The sequence below is a fragment of the Lissotriton helveticus genome, chromosome 7 (genome assembly GCF_964261635.1).
Source record: "Lissotriton helveticus chromosome 7, aLisHel1.1, whole genome shotgun sequence".
NCBI classification, from domain to species: domain Eukaryota; kingdom Metazoa; phylum Chordata; class Amphibia; order Caudata; family Salamandridae; genus Lissotriton; species Lissotriton helveticus.
In genome coordinates this window covers 1,173,362,153-1,173,383,597 of record NC_136068.1, presented here as the reverse complement: position 1 = coordinate 1,173,383,597, position 21,445 = coordinate 1,173,362,153, and the positions used below count along the sequence as shown (strand labels likewise).

General features: G+C 41.8%; 1 protein-coding gene across 2 annotated transcripts in view; it reads right to left on the bottom strand.

Annotated features, from left to right (window-relative positions):
- Positions 1 to 21,445, bottom strand: part of PRKCA (protein kinase C alpha) — a 1,411,833-nt gene that overhangs the window by 934,112 nt on the left and 456,276 nt on the right. The window lies entirely within an intron of this gene.

The window sequence follows — 21,445 nt, the reverse complement described above, 5'->3', positions numbered from 1 at the left end:
ATGATTGGGAAGATTACATTCGCTTTATCAGGGAAGCGTTTAACTCACTTTCAAGCCCCTGGCTCCTACCATTTGTACATCATCACTCACGTACCCTTTTTAAAGAAGCTTCAACTGAACGTTCAGCGGCCAGCCTTGGGAATCCATTTGTTTTTAATTAAACCAATGGTACATGGAGAGGTGATGACAACTGAATTCTACCTTAATGATTTATGACTAGCTTTTGTTTACTATGCGTTTTTGATGTTGTTGGCAGCAATGATGTCACGAGTGTGTCAGTGCTGTGCAAAATTACATTGTTGACAATAGCAACAGTTGAAGACTGGTAACTTTATATACAAAATGGGAAATAATTTGCGTCCTAAATGAGTAGGAACACGTTGGACAAGTGAGCAACATCTGAGAGATAAACGGGAGATGTGCTGGAAATAGAAGTCTCATTAGAGAAGCAAATATAGGAAAGACTCTTTCACCCCATCAGTCACACTCGGGTTTATTCTAGGTTTCTAATCATGGATTTTATCAAAATGAAAAATAAGCAACTGAAAAAGCAAAGGTTATGAAGCCAAATTAGAGCTCCATTGCAGGCAGCAACATTAATTATCTACCTGGTCATCTATTATAGGTCCGAGTAATGATCACACTGTATGCAATTTAGAGATTATGCAGAGCCTTTTCAAAACAAAGTAAAATATTATTTCTTGAAAACTCTAAACTTCCTTTATTTTTTTGCCATATTCTCTCTAAACTTTAACAGGTATCGTATGCTCTACTCAGCAACCATAGATCCTGCAGTTTGGAAATACCTTGACAGATGGCAAAGAACCTTCCTGATGAAAAAAATGTCTGGTCCCTGAATTCAATGCTTTAGAATGCATGTTGCTGAAGATTTGTCGTGATGTAAAATGTATTACCGTCCCTTAATCTCTCTGAATATTTCAAAGCAAAAGCTGGCAGATGTGCACTGCTCCAAATTAACCTGAGAGCACATACGCATTTCAACTACGGACAGAACCGTGGGAATTCTGCAGTATGTGAACGTCACATGTCGATCAATTTAAATCAGGTATACCTTTTAGGAAAGTAAATATCACAGGATTACTCTACTGTACTGCACTATTACAATAAACAGTGCTTCCTACATTGAAAATAAAAACAAGCAATGGGAATGCTTATAGCTCTCGGTAATCCGAGAACAATTTTTTTTTGTGTGGAGTTTTACATGGCGTGAACTAGACCCGAAGGTATCAGAGCGCTTTACATGAGCACCAGTTATGTTAAAGACATTCGTTTTTGGTAGGCACAGGGAGCTGAAGTGATTTGCCCAGAATCACAGAGTTTTAAGCTTCCCTGCTGTGACTCGAACCCGGTTCCCCAGCACTGAGGTCGACCGCCCTAGCCGTTAGGCCACATTCTCTCCCCGATTGCTTTATTAATGGTAATGTCTTTTAGTTATGTTATACAGCAGCGCAGCAGCTAACAGCCTGGCTGTTAGTCAGAAAGTGGTATAACAAGGCCAGGCATGTTTCTGCACTTTTTCCATCGTGCTATAAAACTGTGTAACACTTTTGGTTCCTAACTTTCAGCCATGCTGCATTGCAGTCTCAATGCTGTACAAGATGGCAAAAAGACATTGAGAGTGCAAATAGCTCTCACAAAGGCGAGATTTATTAGCTTTGCCAATGTTTGTTTCAGCATGTGCAACAAAAGGAATCCACACAGTTAAACAACAAATGAAAGAAGCCCCCACCCCCCAATTACATATGGCTTTTGCAAAACTGATCACTGCATGCCCAATAAATGTCTATAGCTAAATTGTAGCGTTGAAAATGCCAGAGGGGAAAATTGGCACTTTTGCAGTGCAGGAAGCAAAACAAGTGATACAAAATCCGTAATCACAGCGCGAGCAGGGTAGAGGCACACAGATGCCCCAGGCTAAATAGTATAGTTGGAGATGCCCACAGGGAAAGCGGCGGTTTTGTGGAGGAGAGGGCAAAACAAATTAAACAAATGAGGAGAGGACAAGCAGGATGACAGGCACCTGGAGGAGGATGGGAAGGAGGAAGCAACACCCAGTGATCAGGGCCGCACTGGGAACCACAACCAGCCCTGGCAAAGTGCTCGGCCGGCCCCCCTCCCCACTCGGGGGGGTTGGAGGTGCCGCCAAGCTCTTTGCTAGGGCCGGTTTTCGGCCGATTTTGTTACAGGGCCGATTTTGCTGCAAAACGGCCCTGTAACAAAAACGGCCCCTAGGGCCCCAAAACTGGCCCTCACCCGTGCGGCACACCAAGGGATTGCCGGGTGCCCGCTATGGCCAGTCCGGGCCTGTCAGTGAGGGGCGAGAAGGACAGGGAGCCAATGGAGGTTCCTCAGGTGCTGGGTGATGTGGGTCCGTTTGGACAGTTTGAGGATCAGTGTGGAAGCTGAATTCTGTAGCAGCTACTGCCTTCGCGTGAGTTTGGTGGTAGCTCCTGCGTTTAGTGCATTACCTTAGTCCAGACGGCAGGTGATTAGAGCTTGCGTGGCTGTTTTTGTTGTGCTTGTGGGGAGCCATTTGAAGATTCTTCGGAGCATGTGGAGAGTGTGGAGGCAGACAGAGGTGACTGTTGGTCTGTCATTTCATGGTGAGTAGATTATTCAGATAATTTGCTGAGCATAGATTTTTTTTGTTGCTTTTAAACCAGAGGAGTATAGAGTCTTTTATGGAAATCAATTACTTGAACTCCAGCAAACAGAGTTAGTGCATTTGGGTTCTTGCTTCAGATCCTATCTTTTCTTACTTTTCAGACTGCAGGTGCACTGCATAGTTTATTTTAGCATTGCAACAACAAATCATCAGCCAAAAGCCATTCCCTAATACACCATTTACTTCATGGAAACATGATTCTGATCTAAAACGATCATGACAGCATGTTTCTGGGTTGTAAAATGTGGTAAACTCATGTTTATAAGCATGTCACTTCATATTAAAGTATGAAGACTACCACAAGCGTTCAGTTTAGATTTAATCGAAAACCCGATTTAGTTTCAAAAAGGTAAGCTCTGTACAACATTTCTGCCTCCTCCACTTAGTCTCAACATGGCCTCTAGACTGAATCCAAATAGTGATAAATACGAGCTTTACCAATAATTGTATTTTTTTTTAAAAAACATTTCTCTTAAAGGATAGCAAATGACAATGTACATTAGGCACACAGCACCAATAAGCTTAATGATGAATTTAGAGCCACATTTTATATTTTGAAAATCAAATGTATCCCCATCTTTGGAACTTTGTACACTAACAGGATTAAGAGCCAAGCACATAGGGAGGCTGATCATTAGATACAATAATACGGTGTACTTTTGAGGGAGTTAGGTGAAGCAATACTGGCACGATAGGTGGGTAGACGCTGGGTGGTCAAGAGGTGTTTTTTTGTGCTTTCCTGAAGCATGGAAATGTAAAGTCTGAAATGCAGGGTTAACTCATTCCAGGATCTTGTGATGCAGTCAGAGACTCATGTTTGTCAGGATCATTCCTTTGGGGACTGCGCAGATCTCCACACGCTTGAGGAATGACTTGTGACTCTCAAAGAGCCATCAGCGATATGGAGGTTGCCTGAAAAATATTGCATCTCCCTAAAAAGTACTCATTGTGTATTTTGTGAACATAAAAATGCACCATGGCTCACGTTTTCCAGATATTTACCGGCCCAAACAATTCCTAAGCCATGCCTAAGTAAACTGTTCTTATATGGAAGTGCTGTCATTCTAAATGCACAGAAACAGTATAATGTGATCTCCATAACATAGACTTAGGAGGTAGCTGTGGGCAACTCAAAATTGTGAAATAGAAATGATTCAGAAGCTACCAACCCCAATTTTCCAGAATCTACCTATCTCCAATGTATTCCCAATTTTTCACACACTGGCAACAATAACCTCTAAGTGGTCACTAACAATGTACCCTGTGACCATGGTATGCATCTGCAGCTCTGTCAACCCCTAAACACCAATAAAGAGCCTTCCGTCTAAAAACACAGAGCTGTTTAAGTACATGCAAAAAAAACAAAGTATCTAAACAATATAGCATACCACGACTGTCCAAGACTCCCCAAATATGAAAAATGTGAGAAAATAGTGACTATGTGATGCACGTAATATAATTACATTTTAACCACTGAAGACATGTCTATGCTCAGTGGGAGTTTTAAGGTAATCAGAATTAACTGTTCAGAAGGAGCAAATAGTGCACAGATTTCAAAAGGTGTGTCACTGTTTGCAAGTAGGCACAGAAGTAGGCACTGTACATAATTATTTTAAAATATAATGAACTTTCAGACAGTGGTCCATGAATCATGCTTTAGAGTCGGCTTCTCCAGTGGGTAGCTTGTGAGCGACTGGTAGCTCTCCAGCTACCTATAAGTAGGTCTCCTGTGTCCAGTCCAGCTTACTAAATTGGAATCCTTTGCTTGACTGAATATTTGTATAACAAAATTGAATAGTGTGTACTAGAGATGAAAATGTGTGCATTTTCAGAACTTGTGAACTGATGTCTGAATTCCAAAATCTATTTAAAGAGAATATTTGAGTGATAAATCATGTGGCGTTTGGGAGGTGTATTACTAACATTATTCAGTGCAGTGACACTCTATGCTGAAGCCAACTGCAGAACTATGAAAGAAAGCTCTACATTCGGCAGAATGTGTTCCAGTGTTTGGGAACGTCAAACCCAACAACAAAGCTCAAGGTCTACCGAGCAGTGGTGCTTCCAACTCTGCTGTACGCCTGCAAGACGTGGACTGTCTACTGGAGTCATGCATGATAGTCCAACCACTTCCACAACATGTGTTGCCGGTGCAAGCTTCTGAAAATCAGATAGCAAGTGCTGGATACTGAAGTCCTTTCCAGAGCCAGTCTGCCGTCAGTACCTACACTACTGATGAAAGCCCACACCAGTTGGGCAGGGAATGTCAGATAAGGGCATCCCCAAACAGCTCTTCTAAAGTGGAATGAGTTTGGGAAAGCACTCCAGTGGAGGACAAAATAAGCTGTACAATAACACACTGAAGGCCTCCCTGAAGTCCCTCGAGTTCAAAACGGCCACCTGGAAAACCCTCACACTGAACCGGTTAGGATGGCACAGCCTCATTCACAAAGGCTGCCAAGCCGCCAAGGCAATGTGTACTGCTGAGGCTCAAAGAAAGCGTGAGCTGCGCAAGTCCTGAGCTGCCTGCACATCACCGACAGTTTCGTCACATGTCTGCCTGACATGGGACAGGACCTTCCATGCCCAAATGGAACTACTCATCATCTTGGATCCACAAAGCAGAGTCAACCAATCAATGAGATGTTGAGGTCTTCATCGACAACGATGGACGAACATCACTAATATTACTTCCTTGGTGCCCGGGGAATTTAAGCAATGACTGTTATGTACTAGCCACATAAAGGCATTCCAAATTGACAAAGCCACTTTTTCACATAACTGCTGGCAACCTTGCCTGATGCACTGAGGTGCCACTAGGGTAATCTAGTTTGATGTGGTTAATATAACAACATTAATGATAGTAGAAGCTCAGAATGGTTTTTATAGCTCATAAGTAGCTCTCACTACAGAAAAGGTTGGAAACCTCTTCTTCAGAGCTTTCAAACTGATTTGTTTACATCCAATATTATCTTGTAGCTCTTCCAATTTACAAACCTTACTGGAGATTAAAGAGACTTGATTTATAAGTGGCAGATCATTGCCTTTAATCTCATATCATACTTTCCTCAAACAAGAGGCAGCACAACGATAAAAAAGGTGATATTCAGCATGCTTGGCACGGAGAATACGTTTTAATTTTTTTTTCCAATTATGTACGTTAAAAAATAAAAATGACAAATATTGAACATTTTTCATATAAGTATTTAAGAGTGCAAGTCCCTCTCAAGTATTCAAAAATATAATTATGACAATGACTTAAACATTCCTTAACAGGGGAATGCTCAAAGTATATAAAATACAAACACTAGGTACCAAACATCAAGATCTACATCGATTGATAAACAAATGGCCCGGCACGGTAATACCTGGATTCTTGTCATTTACCACATTGCTAATGCACTATGAAATCCAGAGTCTCCGGGGCTTCATCAGTCAATACATTCAATAATGCTGAAAAGAGAGCATATTCATCTGTGTCATTCGCATATACATACTCGCCCTGGTGCCTGGCCACATTGGCTGCACAGGCCTGGCCATTTATCTAAGGGAAAGTTACCACATTGTATTGATGACAATAAGTATGTGTGTATAACCAGAACCGGATGAGACTGAATGATAGAGTACTACTAAGCAAATGAGAGAATGGTGGAGATATGGTATTTAAATGAACATCGTGTAGTGTTAGGACTGAAACATTTAGGCATATACGACTATCATTAATTATCTCCAGAGGAAATTGTGAAAGGCTAGGCAGCTGTTTTCCAGCAATATCATCTGTTGATGCAGAATCAGAGTGCATTTATGTATGTGGTATTTGTAAAGTGCAACACCAGCTGAAAGGCAGTGGAGCAACCTACTGAGTCAAATGCAAAGGTACAGTCAATATGTAGCAGGAGGGCTAGCTGGTTTCTGGACTGGTATATCTCTTGGGAGACAAGCAACATAGGGGACTAACTTATCATTTTGCAGACATTTTACTACATCGCAAATGTGACCTCTTTTGGGTCAGCCAGACCATCAGATATCCATCGACAGAACCCCCATCGGCTCTGTGGACGGTAAGCTTCTTCAGATGGGCCGGTGATGTAGGGCCCGTCGGAGGAAGGGCATTATACTGTGTGCACTATTTAGGGTGGATGGTGTGATGTCCTTTTTCTTATGTCAAATCACCACAAGGTAAGGGGCTGATAAAAACAAATATTGACCCCCATAGCCAGGGAAAAACTCCCTACGTTTGGATGTTCTTAGGGATTATTTTTTCAATAACAAACTCACACTTTATTTATTTTTGAAAAGCAAATAGTTTGTTAAAGTTTGGTGGAGAGTCATCAAAACCGATGGTGGCTGTCCCGTAAACTTTTTGTACCTTGACAGGAACTACCATGACAGCCATCAGTGATCTCTAAATTTGTCGGACGGTAATACATCATGGTGGCAGACCTAATGTCCTTCGGCACTTTCACTGATGAGCACCTTCTGCTAACTTCTAGATCTTGCCAATAGTTTTCTATTCTGTCTACTCAAGCATACTGTTTTCTCTTGTCACTTGCTTTCTCCATTTTGTTGTGCATGCCAGGACCCAATCCTCATTCTCAAACAAGGGCCTCAAACTGGCTTAATCATCAAAGCAAATGAATTAGCCGCATAGGCCACAGTTCCTTGGTGGCGTATGAGCCAAGCTGTTCCAGAAGGAATAAGCACATCAGTGCTTTTGTGAGGGAGGCTTGGGTTTTCTGCAGGGGGCAACTAACTGACAGTCTTTTGGCCAAAGATTCAATAATAGATGTAATTCACTAAGGACTGCCGCATGTGCTAACAATCCTATACAAGAAGGTGTTGTTACCACACTTAGCTATCTGATATTCAGCTCTCACTTCTGAATAGGATAAGATCCACAAATACTGCTATTCAAGGCAACCAAACATGACTGTATATCTTTTTTTTTACATCAGATTATCGATTCTGGTACAATGACATTACTTTTTCATAATGCCCATAACACACAAATGTCATACCAGGCGAATAAAAAAACAATCACATCATTGAGAGCCCACATTACTGGCTAAAGGAAAAATCGGACTCAATGTCATCGAGAAAATCTGGTTCAAATTCCACAAATTATCAAATTGTGTGATCCCAGGCTAATCAGTTCCCTTCGCAAACGAAAATAAGAATAAAAACAACAAACTTTAATAAACCAGTAGGTCTGGTTTGCATTTTGGTCCTAAGAAAAATGTTAAAATCGAGTTTGATTAAGCAAAATTAAAGTTTGCTTTCTGTATGCCATACATATATTGAATGTAGTTCTGGGATGTAAAATAGTCCCTCATGTGCAGCAATGTAAGCAATCGATAGACAATTTAATAATGCAATAAAATCAATTAAATGAAGTGAAAGAAAAATGCTGCAATGGAGGCGAAGCCCGCTGTGTCAAAGCACATGTATATTAAACAGACCATCAAACAGAGAGGAATAACCGTTCTCTTCACCCAGTCCTTCATGAACAGTCACTAAAATAATTATCCAAGAATCTGGATTTGTTGTATGAAGTCTGCTTTGGTTTTAAAGAAATATAAGTAGGAGCCGCTGCACTCACTTCATAGTTACGTAGTTAATTTGCTGGGTAATCAATGTATATAGGTAAACTATTTGTAGGTGCTCAGGGAGATCACCTCCTGGTCCGTGAGGTGCTAAGAAATTGAGAAAACAGAAGCCTTACTACGAGCAAGATCAATCACTGAGCACTCTTAGTGCGCCAGAGCGCTTTAAAATGGATTAGTTGATGTACTCCAAAATGGTATTCATCAGATCATCTTTTATTGAGAGTGGAATTAGTTCATGTTTTCACTCCAGGTATTGATTTAACAATCCATCATATTTCTTCATATGAGTGAGTATAAACATCAAAGTAACCAAAGGTCCAATATGAAAACAATTCAGAAGAGCTCCGTAGTGTTATAATACCCAATGCATTTCGTGCACAACACTTCATCAGGGGGAATCTGTTAAGTGAATACTAAAGAAAATATATGTATCGCTATTTTTAGGAGGATGGAATTATAAAAGCAGGTCTTCAAAGGTGACCAAACGTACAACACCCTAGGTGCAGGTTACCAGGGTAAGGTTAAAGGTGAGGGAAGTCGTACAGACATTGTGACACGTACTGGACGGTTAGTATGGTCAGGTATGCTCAAAAATGTGCACGTGAGACTCAGCCATAAAGTGTGAAGGCAAACAACACTCTATAGACAGGAAATGGTGAAAGAAAAAATACATGCGATCAATGTAAATGATAATCCATGTTTAACAGCGTGAAACTCACTTTTGATACAAGCGGTGTATGTTAGGGTATAAGAGACTCCTTAATCACTCAAGCTGAGTGGGCTCGTAGATAGCGGTTAAGCGGTGCTTCACCCGATTGTGCCTCGAGATTACCAGTGAACTCTAATGGTGGCAAGTAGATAGCGGTATAAAAAAACATCATTAGCCAATAACTAGAATATTAACCTCGGCGGTGGCACTTACCAACTACATGAAGAAAAAAGTATCGTAATCAGAGGTAATGACCGAGCCATGGAATGGCGAAGTCGGAAGACGCCGTGCATTTTGCACATGCTCTGTATAAAGCCCCATGTTGTAAACATAGAAAAAGGAGTGTGTCCGTGCAAAAAGGTAAACATGAAAATAGACAGAGAGCGGCGTGAGTGGAAGCGCACAAAACGAACACTAATGGGTGGAGTTTAAGAATAGACTGCATTACAGTAAACTGGATAAAATCAAATAAACGTGTGTGAGGACTCGAAACAAATATAAAACAAGGAAATTAAGATCCTAAGTGTTAGAATAATTATCATCACAGGTATGAAGTGGTCACAAATCGTACTCAGAACACAAGTGGAACCAAACAAGAAAAAAGGAATTCATAACAAAGTATAAGGGGCAAGAAAAAAAGGAGGAAAGAATATAGGAAAGAAGATCAAGGATGAAAAAATTATACAAAAAGCAAAAAGAAATAGGTCGAAAGAATATGAGAAGAAACAATAGGGAGATGGCAGACGCCAGCTCCGGTTTGTAGTCATAAGAGAGATCATCATTATAGATATGTAGTAGAGTAGTGATCAGGGTACACAAATCCCCACCTTACTCGCGTATCTCCACTTAAAATTCTGTTTATTAACAAAAAGTGCAATGTGGTGCAGGCTATAATGTACCTACAGCATATATGCCGATGGTTTCTGCTATTTGCAAAGCTTGTTTTTGTCAACAGAGGTGCCTCATGAGCCTCTAAATGTAGGGAACTGTTGTGCCAATTCGCTACGATTCCTAGGAGAGATTAGCTCCTTCCTGCCCCGTACGTGAGTAAGGTGGGGATTTGTGTACCCTGTCCTGAAGAAGGAGTTCCGACTCCAAAACATGTTGACACACACAGGAGGTGATGCACATTGCACTGCATAAACACCTCTATTTTCACCTTTTTAACAGTACCAGCCCCCCGGGGGCCCATTAAAACATTTTTTGTCTTCCCCACGAGCCAGGTCCTTTTTAATCATCACTCACTTTATAACCTCACCACTCACGCACATAATTTTGAAACCCTCACACGCACCGACACATAGCCGAAGTCGAAGTAGCCCCTGAATCATTTTTCCAGGGTGCAAAGGACGATTTGGTCTCCTTTTTAAGGCATCCATGCACAGCGTCCTTGCCCGCCTGGTTCTGCTTATGGAAACATACTTCTTGTCATCAATAGGCTGTGATGACGCTCCCTGGGATACACGGCCAGTGCAGCCAATACGGCCCGCAGCCAGGGCGAGTACGCATACAAGAATGACAGCAGATTATGCTCATGCCTCAGCGCAAGTGAATTACTGATCGATGAAGCCCCAGACACTGAGGGTATTATGGCACCTTATCAATATGCTAAACGACAAGAATCCAGACATATACATAGGCGTGTAACTTTGTATGGGCCCAGCCATGCCACCAGGAAGCATGCACAGGATATGAATCTAAGTTTGTAAACTTTAATGACACTTTCTTTTTAGCATTCATTAAATACATTTGATCTCATGCATTGCGTCACATGGAGTGATTCACATATATTTTAGTGGTTACACGTGTTAGAGACTGCTCCTTTCCACATTATAGCCTATAGAAGGCTGGGGAAGTGTCTTTATATGCTAACATCATATACATTCAGGAAACAGATCAGACCACTGTGTCTCTAATTTTCTCCGAACATCAAGCAGTCTTTAGACCCCCTTTATCATGCCTTCCTACCTTTACATTATTTAGATGGGGGTCCAGCCTAGTACCAGACTGAGAAGGGTGTGGCAAATGCAGGAGCATTTCCTGCTTCACTTAAAATGCAAAAGTAGCATATTTGGCTGAATTAAAACTATGGAATTTGCAATTTTGCCCACCTCAATATTCTATGCGATCAGATGTCTCGATAGAAGACTCCTGCTAAATACAAACAAAAGGTTTGCATTGAGAGATGAATATATTCCTTAAACAATAAATAAAATAGACCTATGTTCAAGAAACGCTGTTCTTAAATTCTCCTAAAACCAAAATGGATTGTCTGGTTTATGTTTGTTGTCGATAACTAACAGGCTAGAAAATATTTCCTTAGCCAAAGGATTGTTGCTCATCCTTGAATTAAACACCACTAGTGAGTTGCTAATCAGTTGAAACTAGCCTTTGAGTGCAGTGTAGCATGACGAAGAATGTTACAACACAGTACAGCCATCATACCTTACTTACTAGTGTAAAAAGACATTGTTGGATCTGCAAGGGTGGACCAACGATTGCATGCTTTGCAAACTCACCTACTTCTGACTTGGGGAAACAGCACAATGAAAGCTAGAAGTGCTGGAATTAACGAGGTCAAGACAAAAAGAGCAAACAGAAGAAGCGCATGTAACGGATCAAGATACCATGAACTGAGAATGTTCTTGCGTCGCGGGGGCAAAGGCACCCTCTGGATAGGGGAAATAACCTGGGCCAAATTCTTAAAAAGTTTTCAGTGAGTAGGGGTGACTTAGTGTTGGCTTTCACCTGAATTTCCAGGAGTAACATCTGCTCCTGGGAGACATCTGTGTGAATCTAGTCTGTGTGACTATCAGCTAGTTATTTCTTGTTATCCCGCCGTTTTCCCTGAAAGCGACCTGCTCTCTTCCTCACTGTCATTTTGTCTCCGCCTCTAAAACAGTAGGTAATCTCCTTTGTAGGTAGTCTCCATGGTGAAGGCACAGTGCATTCTAAGCTTGGGCAAGGTTTTTAATACACCGGAGTGTGAGTAATTTTGGTAATTTTATATTACTCTTTTGATGCCACATAACCAAAAAATACGCAATACGCGTAATTATGAGTATGTTGCGCAAAAGTCCTACTGAGGGAGCACAGGAGCAACAAACTTAGCAAGTGCAGGTGGCTGCTGCTGTTCATGTTCTGTTGCATTTAGTACTATTGTCTAAGCACAAAATGCGTCATCAGGTTCATTTTGAGGCGAAGGTGCATATTGGACTAAGAAAATAGCGGTTAATGCTGGGTTACGCTTCTTGTGCAATCTTGCATAATTTTGCTGTAATTTAGCATAATCATGCTACAGAAAATTCCGTGCGTTATGCCCTGCAGGCAGAGACTATCTTTCTCAAGTCCCCATGCCTGGAGTAGACATGCCACTTGAATAAGACAAAAACCAGAGGACTGTTCAGAACACCTAGGCAGTGGCTTTCTCCAGTGCATCCCCTCTAAATATGTTTCTGCTGAAAACTTACTCATAAAACTAGGTTTTTAAAACACAAACATCACTGTCCTATTTTAGATGAAACAGGTCATAGGCTACGGTGGAATACTCAACCCCTGGCAACCACGAAGTGGTTCAACTTGAATTTTAACAGAGATGTTAGTAGAAACTGGATACTGATTAAATTGTTATCATTTTGGTAGCACTGCTTCATTTAAGTCAATATGTAAATCCCTTGCCCCCTTTTTTACCAGGCCTAACCATGGTCTGACCTTGAGAGGAAGTCTCTGATACAGAGCGGCAGTGGTGTACAGGTGTGATTGTAGGTCTGCAGCCCCTCCCCAAAACAGTTATGGTAGAAAGTAGTCATAGGACTCAAGATTCAAGAATAAGCTTGCCCCGTCCTGCACTAGGGCGTTCGGGATTCACAGAGGCCGCTACGTTGGTTCCAGACACCAAGCACAAGCCTGTCTGCACTCTCCGAGCTTCAGCCTTCCTTAGAAGTACATCGAGCCTGAAGGAACACAAAATGGAAGACATTATCTAATGAAATATGTCACCTATTTTTAACACCAAGAGAATTTCTTCAGGGCTTTTCGTATGTGAAGTAATAAACCATAGTCAGAGCTAATAACATTTCGAGTTAATATAAGCATGCAGCAGTTATTGGCTCACACACAGCAACATGGTGTCTTTAACCTACGCACAAGCTTCAAACTGCATTCAGGGAGCATGCCCTGGCGTACATGCTCCGGGTCTGCCAGGGATTGTAATCTTGTGGAAACAGCAGCCACCCCATTGACCTTGAGCACCCCAATTGAGGGGGGGGCACATGGAGAAAGAAGAGTGGTACGAAGTTGAGGGCGTGCTTCCAAAGGAAAGGGTAGAAGTCCCGGTTGAAACAAGATGAGGCCTGCCAATGCGGAGGAAGCATTGAGGGCACAGACAATTGAATGGCACCAATCAGAGAAAGAGGGATACATGTCTCCAAGCACAGGTGCAGGAACCCAGGCAGGGGTGCTCGTAGTGAAGGCATAGGCCATGAGAAGAGCAAATAAGCTTGGCAACACTGTTGAGAGGATTCCTGCTGGCGACAACCTGACTGGAGGCACAGATATAGGACACAAACTTTATTACAGCTAGGGCTCCCGGTTTTATGGTATATATATTTTTGTCATTCGCGTCTGTATTTATCCATATTTATTTTTTGCTAATTTTAACTGTATTTATCCATATTTATTTTAGATTATGTGAAAAAATTAAGCTGAAATGTGTATATTTCTGCATTTATTTAACCATTAAATGTGCACTTGTGCCTGAACATCCGACAAGTTTCAATTATATATACACACTCAGAAGGTAAAATATGCACTTGTAAGAAAATATGTAAATTTTAGTATCAAGGTCGTTCAAATCTACTGCTGTTTAAGGCTCTTTACTAAAATCCCTATATATTTTTAACCCCCTTGCCTGTCAATCTGCAGAGCTATTGGCCTGGGCAGTCATGATTGAAAGCATTTATAATCACACAAAAACAACCACATTTCCGTTTTTATCCACATTCAAAAATAAATACAGACAGGAAAATAAATGTTTTTCTGTCGATCACTAAAAACAGAAAACAGGGAGCCTTAATTACAGCAAAGCCAGACAGCAAGTCACATGCTTCCTGACACTGGCTGCATAAAGGCTGCATAAAGGTTGCAGTGTTCCCTTAACCCAACCAATAAACAAAGGACAAGAAGGAAGGCAGACAAAGAGATATTTCCCTAGCCCAACAGGGAGTGAACTTCCTGAGAGGATTTTATGGCCTGGAGAGGAGAACTGGATGGGCACCTTAGATGCAGGTAAGTGAAAGTGTCACTAAGTTTTGAATACCAGTTTATCTGCAGGGATGGTCAGGCGGGGGAGCCTCCAAGTGGCACAAATAAACTGCAGCCAAGGATGAGAGGCCAGGCATGACAAGCCACACAGCCACAACACATGGATATAAAGCTATTGCTCACAATTCTGACCCATACTGCAAAGGTCCTCTTCAACCAACACAGAGGACCATAGGTATGGTGAGTGGACTCGACCTACTGCTGTGGGTGCAGGACGTGGACTCGTGTTGCTTGACCACAGAAGTAACAAATACTGGAAGGTGGGTTGGACTGAGTTCACAGAAAACTGAAGAGCATGTATAGGGACAAAAAGTGGCCAGTTTAAAACAGGGAAATAGAAAATGACTTAAGGGAACCATTACATCCTGGACTCAAAGCAATGCCTACTATGAACTTGGTGGACCATGCCGTGGCCACAAATTGACAATATGGCATGGATAAACTTGGTGCAATACTAACAGTTATAATGAATACTAAGAAAAAGCTAGAACATAAAATACATAATGTTGTGATCTAGGTCAGCGTGCTCAGGGATAACCAGAAGATGAGATCTGGCTGGGCTGGCAAAGCTGAGGCCATACTGACAGTTCTACAGCTGCCAACAGACAAACATCAGAAGCAAGTAATAGACCTTATGGAACAGGTCCAGTACTTTCAGTACAGGACCAAATATTCAAAAGACCTTACAGAGAAAATATCAGAGTAATTGGGCTACCAGGAGAGGGGTGGAAGGAACTAGTATGGTCGCTTATAAGAAATGAGGGCATGCACAAACAGTTGTGCCGTATGCAGTGCCAACATTCTAACGCTTGAAAGAGTGCACAGGTTGATGACAAAAGCACTACTGCCCGAAGACCCATTAAGTTGTGGCAAAACTGTTGAATTTCCTGGTTTTTGATGTTGAAAAGAGTAGGGTAATGATTTCCCTAGTTTAAACAGCAGCCATACACCATAATCTAAAGCAGTGCTGCCCAGACTTTTTAGAAGGACAACCCAATTTTCAGAATAACAGTCCCAGGGCACTGGAGTACTTTAAGCGGGTGCCAGATTTACAAGGTCAACGAAACAAGATTAACAACTATTTTAGGGACAACAGGGGTAAGATGTCCTCCACACTCATTGAATGGGAGGCATTCAAAGAGTGGTTGGAGTAAGACTGTTGCTTTCCGGAGAGACCAGCAGGAAGAGAATATAAGGGAAACAAAAGAAAAAGAGCGGATTGACCACTCCATACAGGAAGAACTGGTGGAAAACCGGGAAAAGTCAGCATAATTCACAGAACAGTTTAGATGCCTTAACTATAGGACACACCAGGCCAAATTGCAATATGAGTGCAATAATGCAGGGTGTCTGTTGGTGTGACTATCCAACCCTGAAGCAAGAGGAAACCCCATCACAAGTATCTATGCACGGATGTGAAGGGTCAAGGTCTCCTGAAATAACCTTGCCAAAGTACAGTTGGAGGCACTCACACCCAACTTAATCAAAGTGCCAAGGATCAGGGTCTCAGAGGGGAAAATAAATCTGGTGCTCATAGGAATGTCCAGAAAGAAGATACCAGGCACCGATGGCCTACCAGCTGAGTTTTATGTGTGATACATGGATATTTTAGTTCTGAAACTCACCAAATTATATGACATAGCACTCTGTGAATGCTTCTCACACCCAAACACTCAGGGAGCCCTTGCTGGTGTGGCTGAAAAAGCCTGGGAAAGATGAAAGAGAAATCATAATGTACAGGCCCCTAACAATGTTCAACTTCAATTGCAAAGGTTTGAGCAAGGAGTTGGCTAATAGACTCCTGCCATTGAATGTCCCATAGCTCACAAAGATCAATGGAGGTTCATACCACAGCCATGCGCAATCTTAAACTTTAGACGAATACTTCAGGGGAGAGACCAAGAGCTTGTCTAACTGAGGAGCACACTGAAAAAACGTTTGAAACATTGAACTGGAGATTCCTTTGTTGCCTTGAAGGAAAATCTCAGGCTGGGAGATGGACTACTTTAGAGGCAGCCCATTGCGAGCGTCCAAAAAGGGGAGCTAGCTTTGGGTCCCTGGGCAGTCACCACATATACCTTCCAGTGAAGTCTCCTCTCTCCGTTTTTTTTTTTTACAGAAGCTATAGAGACATTTGCCGAACTTATTGAGGCCGGGTAACCAGACCAGAAGAATAAAGGTAGGCAGGCATCCCACCACATAACACTTTATGCTAGTGACCTGCTATTGTTCTTGAATGACATTCGCAGTGAGGGGGATCGAGTGGCTGGGATACTGGGACATTCAGTGGGTTGTCCTGTCTACAGGTGGACTGGTACACATCAAACTTCTTCCCACTAAACCCTTCTTTGTAGAAGGGAACATAGTCAGCATCTTCCCACTTTACCACACCATGGATAGGGGAAGACTGCTAGAGTATTGCTGGAGTCCAGCCAATGGTGGGAGACCATCGCCTCTCATTATCAAGAAGTGGAGATTTACCACTGACACAAACCTAGGCTCATCAGACCAGCAATGAATGGCATCGATTGGGTTGTTGCAGCAGAAGTAATAAACTTCGAATTTTCAACCTTAACTCTCCTATTGGGCCCATACAGGTCATATTTTTATTCAGATTCAATAATTCACCTCAGAGGCGATGGTCCTCCGATCGACCTTTCTCTGTTATAAAGAGGGGTGACAAATCCGGATGTCCAACTGTGTGCCACCCAATGAGGACTATTAAGTGGAATCCAACTCACATATTGGAGATCAAGATCAAATATATTACTCTTAGAACCATGCTATAAAAATAGAGTATTGCAATTGGAAGACCCAACCTCCAAAAGTTGTTTAGTCTGACAAGAATCATACAAACCTAGAGCTTTGCTGTGGTTACACAGAACAAGAGCAAAAGAACCTGATTTTCTGAAAATAATCTATGACTTTCACAATTAGGCATTTAAAATCAGATAATTGTAAGCACAGTTTCTATGGAAGAACATTTCGACACAAATAAAAGACTCGGTTGAATTTAGATAATTTCGTTATTGTATTAAAGATCCAAATTCAATGCATCTATGTTACATTTTAAGAAGCTCAGTCATAAATCTAACAGCTTGAAATCTAAAACCAAACATCAGTTATTGCTAACTTTTGACATCCATAAGGGTATAGTCCCTAACCACTAAAGATTCGTACCACCAACAAGGGCAGGAGGATGGTTCACAAAGGTTCTCTTAACATAGACAAAGGCATTAAGTTTAAAGTCTACTAGGGGAAACTGTAAGCGCAAGGGGAATTGAGCATAAATCGGGAAAGTTAAAGTCTGGTCTCTTAACAAACTGCTCCAAATCGTCCAGCAGGCAAGTCCATCAGCCAGGGAAAAAAAGCAAGGGGCATAAACAAGAGAGTTTGACAGTCAGGCAGGAAACATGGAAAGTGGGAATGAAAAAAGACAGAGCTTCTGCCCCCTCCTCCTAGTAAAGGCACTTTTACAGTTCATACTTGTCCATGTGACATCAATGGTCGGTCCACAATGGTCTGATCATCATGTGATCGTTCTTCCGTTCTCCAGGTACAAATTGATACTCCAGCATACTTTCCCATAATCATCATAAGAAACGACTGTCCGTATCGTCCTCACAGGTTAGTTGACAAAGAGGTTATTTACTTTGTTGCTCTCTATGGATATAGTCTAAAAGTCGAGTTCCCACCATTCATACACAAAGATGGGTTGTAAGAAAGTCTATTGTCGCTTTAAATATGTTACAAGAACAAATAAAGCAACATTTGAAGAAACGTATCAAAGTCCATTGCACAAGGCTATGCAATAATGCAGCCTCAGGAAACATATATTTCTTTTGCATTTTAAAGTTAATATTTCTTATTTAGCAAAATAAACTCCTAACCAAGTACTAGCATAACAAAATTAATCACACATATCATATATAAGCATTTTGTAATGTTGTCAGAGAATGTTACACAGAAATGTTCAACCCTCATTGTGGCCTGCTACCACAATTTCAAAAAAGAGCAACATAGAAACTATTTGTAAAAATCATTAAAATAAAATCATTTCTATAAATAAATGATTCTTATAATGTTAGGCATTTATACTGAAGTGTCAATCATCTAACATATTGTGTGCAGAAATTGCACCTATGTGGAGTTTGTTATGGCACTCTTCAATGAGGTCAATAAAAATGGTAAGTCTTATCCTTAGTTCTCATGACATCTTTGTTAATGTAAAGTAATCAGTTAGTAAACATCTTGAATTCACTATTTGATTAACCTACTGTTATCTACCAAGTCAAGCACACTTTTACGGTTATAACACATCAACTTTTTCTCAGTTTCAGTGTAGTTTTTCTAGCTGTGTACAAAATGCACATTTATGTTTCCATTGTCAACATTCGGTTTATGTGTTGTGTAATTCATGATCAGATTTTACGCTGCATCAGGGTTGAAGTGACATTTTGGAGGACTCTGCTGTTGTCCATAAGATGCAAGCCATGCCTAAGATGGTGACTCTCTCCTGATTTTTGTATTATTTGATTGCACTGCCTATAAAAATCCCAAAGGAGATTTTTTAAGAGATGGACTCGCTGCTCCTACACTTCGTGTGAGGAACAAGTAGATGCAGAGTGGAAGTGGCTAAACTCAGTCTTCCAGTAGAAGAGGTAGAAATGGAGGGGGAGCACAGATCATGAACTGCACTATCCAGAGGTCCAACCCCAGTTGGCAACATGCTGATGGTTGCATCTGGGGAGGCTATGAGGGGGTTAAGTAAAAAAGAGGTTGCAATGGTTCCTAGCACGAGACGTTTGGTGGACATCCTCCTTAAACGCAGGAATGGAATGAAGGACCAGCATCAAATACTAAGGGCTAGGTAAGATGCTTCTGTAGAACATCCATGCACACCCCTTAAGCCCAAGAGATACTCCCTGAAAAAAAAAGAGAGAGATAGATGGATCAGGGGTTATCGGACCACTCATACAGAGGTGGCAGTAGGCAGTCTGTCAGCTGGGCAAAGATTGGCGGTGTGTGACAACTACACTGCACATTCATTGTACAATCCAAATGGACATTTACTTGATCTAACGGAAAAGTAGATGAAAGATATAAATAACCCATCAAATGATGAATGGATTAGAATGTTGGGAGTCACCCTGGGTGTGTCTAGCATTGCACGGTGCAAACTGATAAACATTTATTTTCCATCTAAAGCAAATTTTACCCCTGGAAAATCAATGCCTCTTATATTGATGTCACAGATCAATGCTCTAGATTCAGCGTGGTGGATGTAGATTTCATACATATGAAAGTGTGCTTGGTTTGGGTGGTACTGGAGTGTAGTGATAAGACTGACCAGCAAAGCCACCGAAAGAAAGGTACATGAGCTGCCAGAAGCCTGCCTGCTAGACTTCTTCCCATGTCCTAAATGTAAAAAGGCCACAAATCGATCAATCCACCTGGCCATTGTATAAGCAATACAACAGAGTGAGGAGCTGAAAGGCAGCCCATGGGCCTGACTCACATAAATGGATCTAAACAACAAGAGAGAGGAATTTTTTGTAAGGAGCACTCTTGGTCCCCCTGATAATATACAAAAACAACAGTTGATGGACAGAATGCAGAACAATGTCATACATTCACCCCAGTACAGAGATCTGGGCCTAAATCCATAATTGTTTTGCTCTTTTGCTCACCATTCCAGTTTGAACCCAGCCATATGCAAATCTGTTTTGACCCTGTGCCCCATGGGAACAGTCCAACCCGAACTGCCAAGCCAGGTCCTCCCTGGACTGGAAACAAGCATCCTAGGACCGGTTTTGGGCTTTCAGCCCTCATCAGCCAGGATAGCTTGATCCCAGTGTCACGGAGAGCACGGGGCTCACGTCTGAGCATATCCGTCCCACTCAGGGTGAAAAATGCAAAAACAACAGTTGATGGACAGAATGCAGAACAATGTCATACATTCACCCCAGTACAGAGATCTGGGCCTAAATCCATCGTTTTTTTGCTCACCATGTCATTCCAGTTTGAACCCAGCCAGCAAAGCCAGGCACCCGCCCGGTACCTGGTCAGACCCTCAATCGACGGGTATTGAGGGTCTGACCAGGTACCGAGCAGGGGCCTGGTTTTGCTGGCGGTGTGCCTACTAGCCATCACCCCCCTCCCGAGACCCATGGTGTGATTAGTGATCACCCCACATATGCAGGGTTCCCAAAAGAATCAGGTACCCGCAAGAACAGCAGGTTTTAATGTTTTTTTCCTGTTTTTTCACACACTTGACCTCCAGGTTAGGTTGAGCCTTAGCGCTCTCATACCGCCGGGGTCTACACACTGGTCCTGAAGAATGCCTAGTTAGTTGCAAACACATAGGCAGAAACTTGTTGACCACTCACAGTGAGACATAGCTGAACCATCTATCCCGCATATACATCGCTCACTCCGTTTTATAACCATGCCTGGTTGGCCGACTAATAAAATTATTTTCGGACACAACCCTGACACTTTTAGCTTACTTCACATTCACTTGCACTAGTAAATCAAACAAAAACAACCAGCTCCGAAGTAATTCTCGTGTTGAAGCACACCGCAGAGGTACTCGACCTTCCTGGTGGGGCCCGATGATGAAGAATGTCACCAACTTGGTTGGTGAGTGAGGGATTTCTTAAGAATCAAATTTGATTCTTCATTTTTGCTCTTCTCTCAAGAAGGCACACTCTTTTGTTGTTTTGGTTAAATAAATGGATGTCACAACTGCATATGTGGGCTAAATGTGAGGGGCAGGACACCTGACTTACTCCAGGCATGGAATACAATACTATTTGCCCAGGTGGATATACAGCAGACAGAAATTCTAATTAGACCAAACATACATAATGGAAAAATATTAAGTACTTGGGTACAATACTAGTGGATTGAAAGTGGTGTAGGCAATTGAGAACAGGACACACAGACACATTCACTCTGAAATCTCCAAGAAAGGGAATTGCAGTAGACAGAACAGTGAACAAGAACTATATTGCACCCAGGTTACCCTATTTCTAATTTTTGAGGTTCCATAACTGTGCACTTTTGTGATTCAGTACTGGTGGCCAGGGAGAGCCAATGCAAAGAAGTTCTATATCGGAA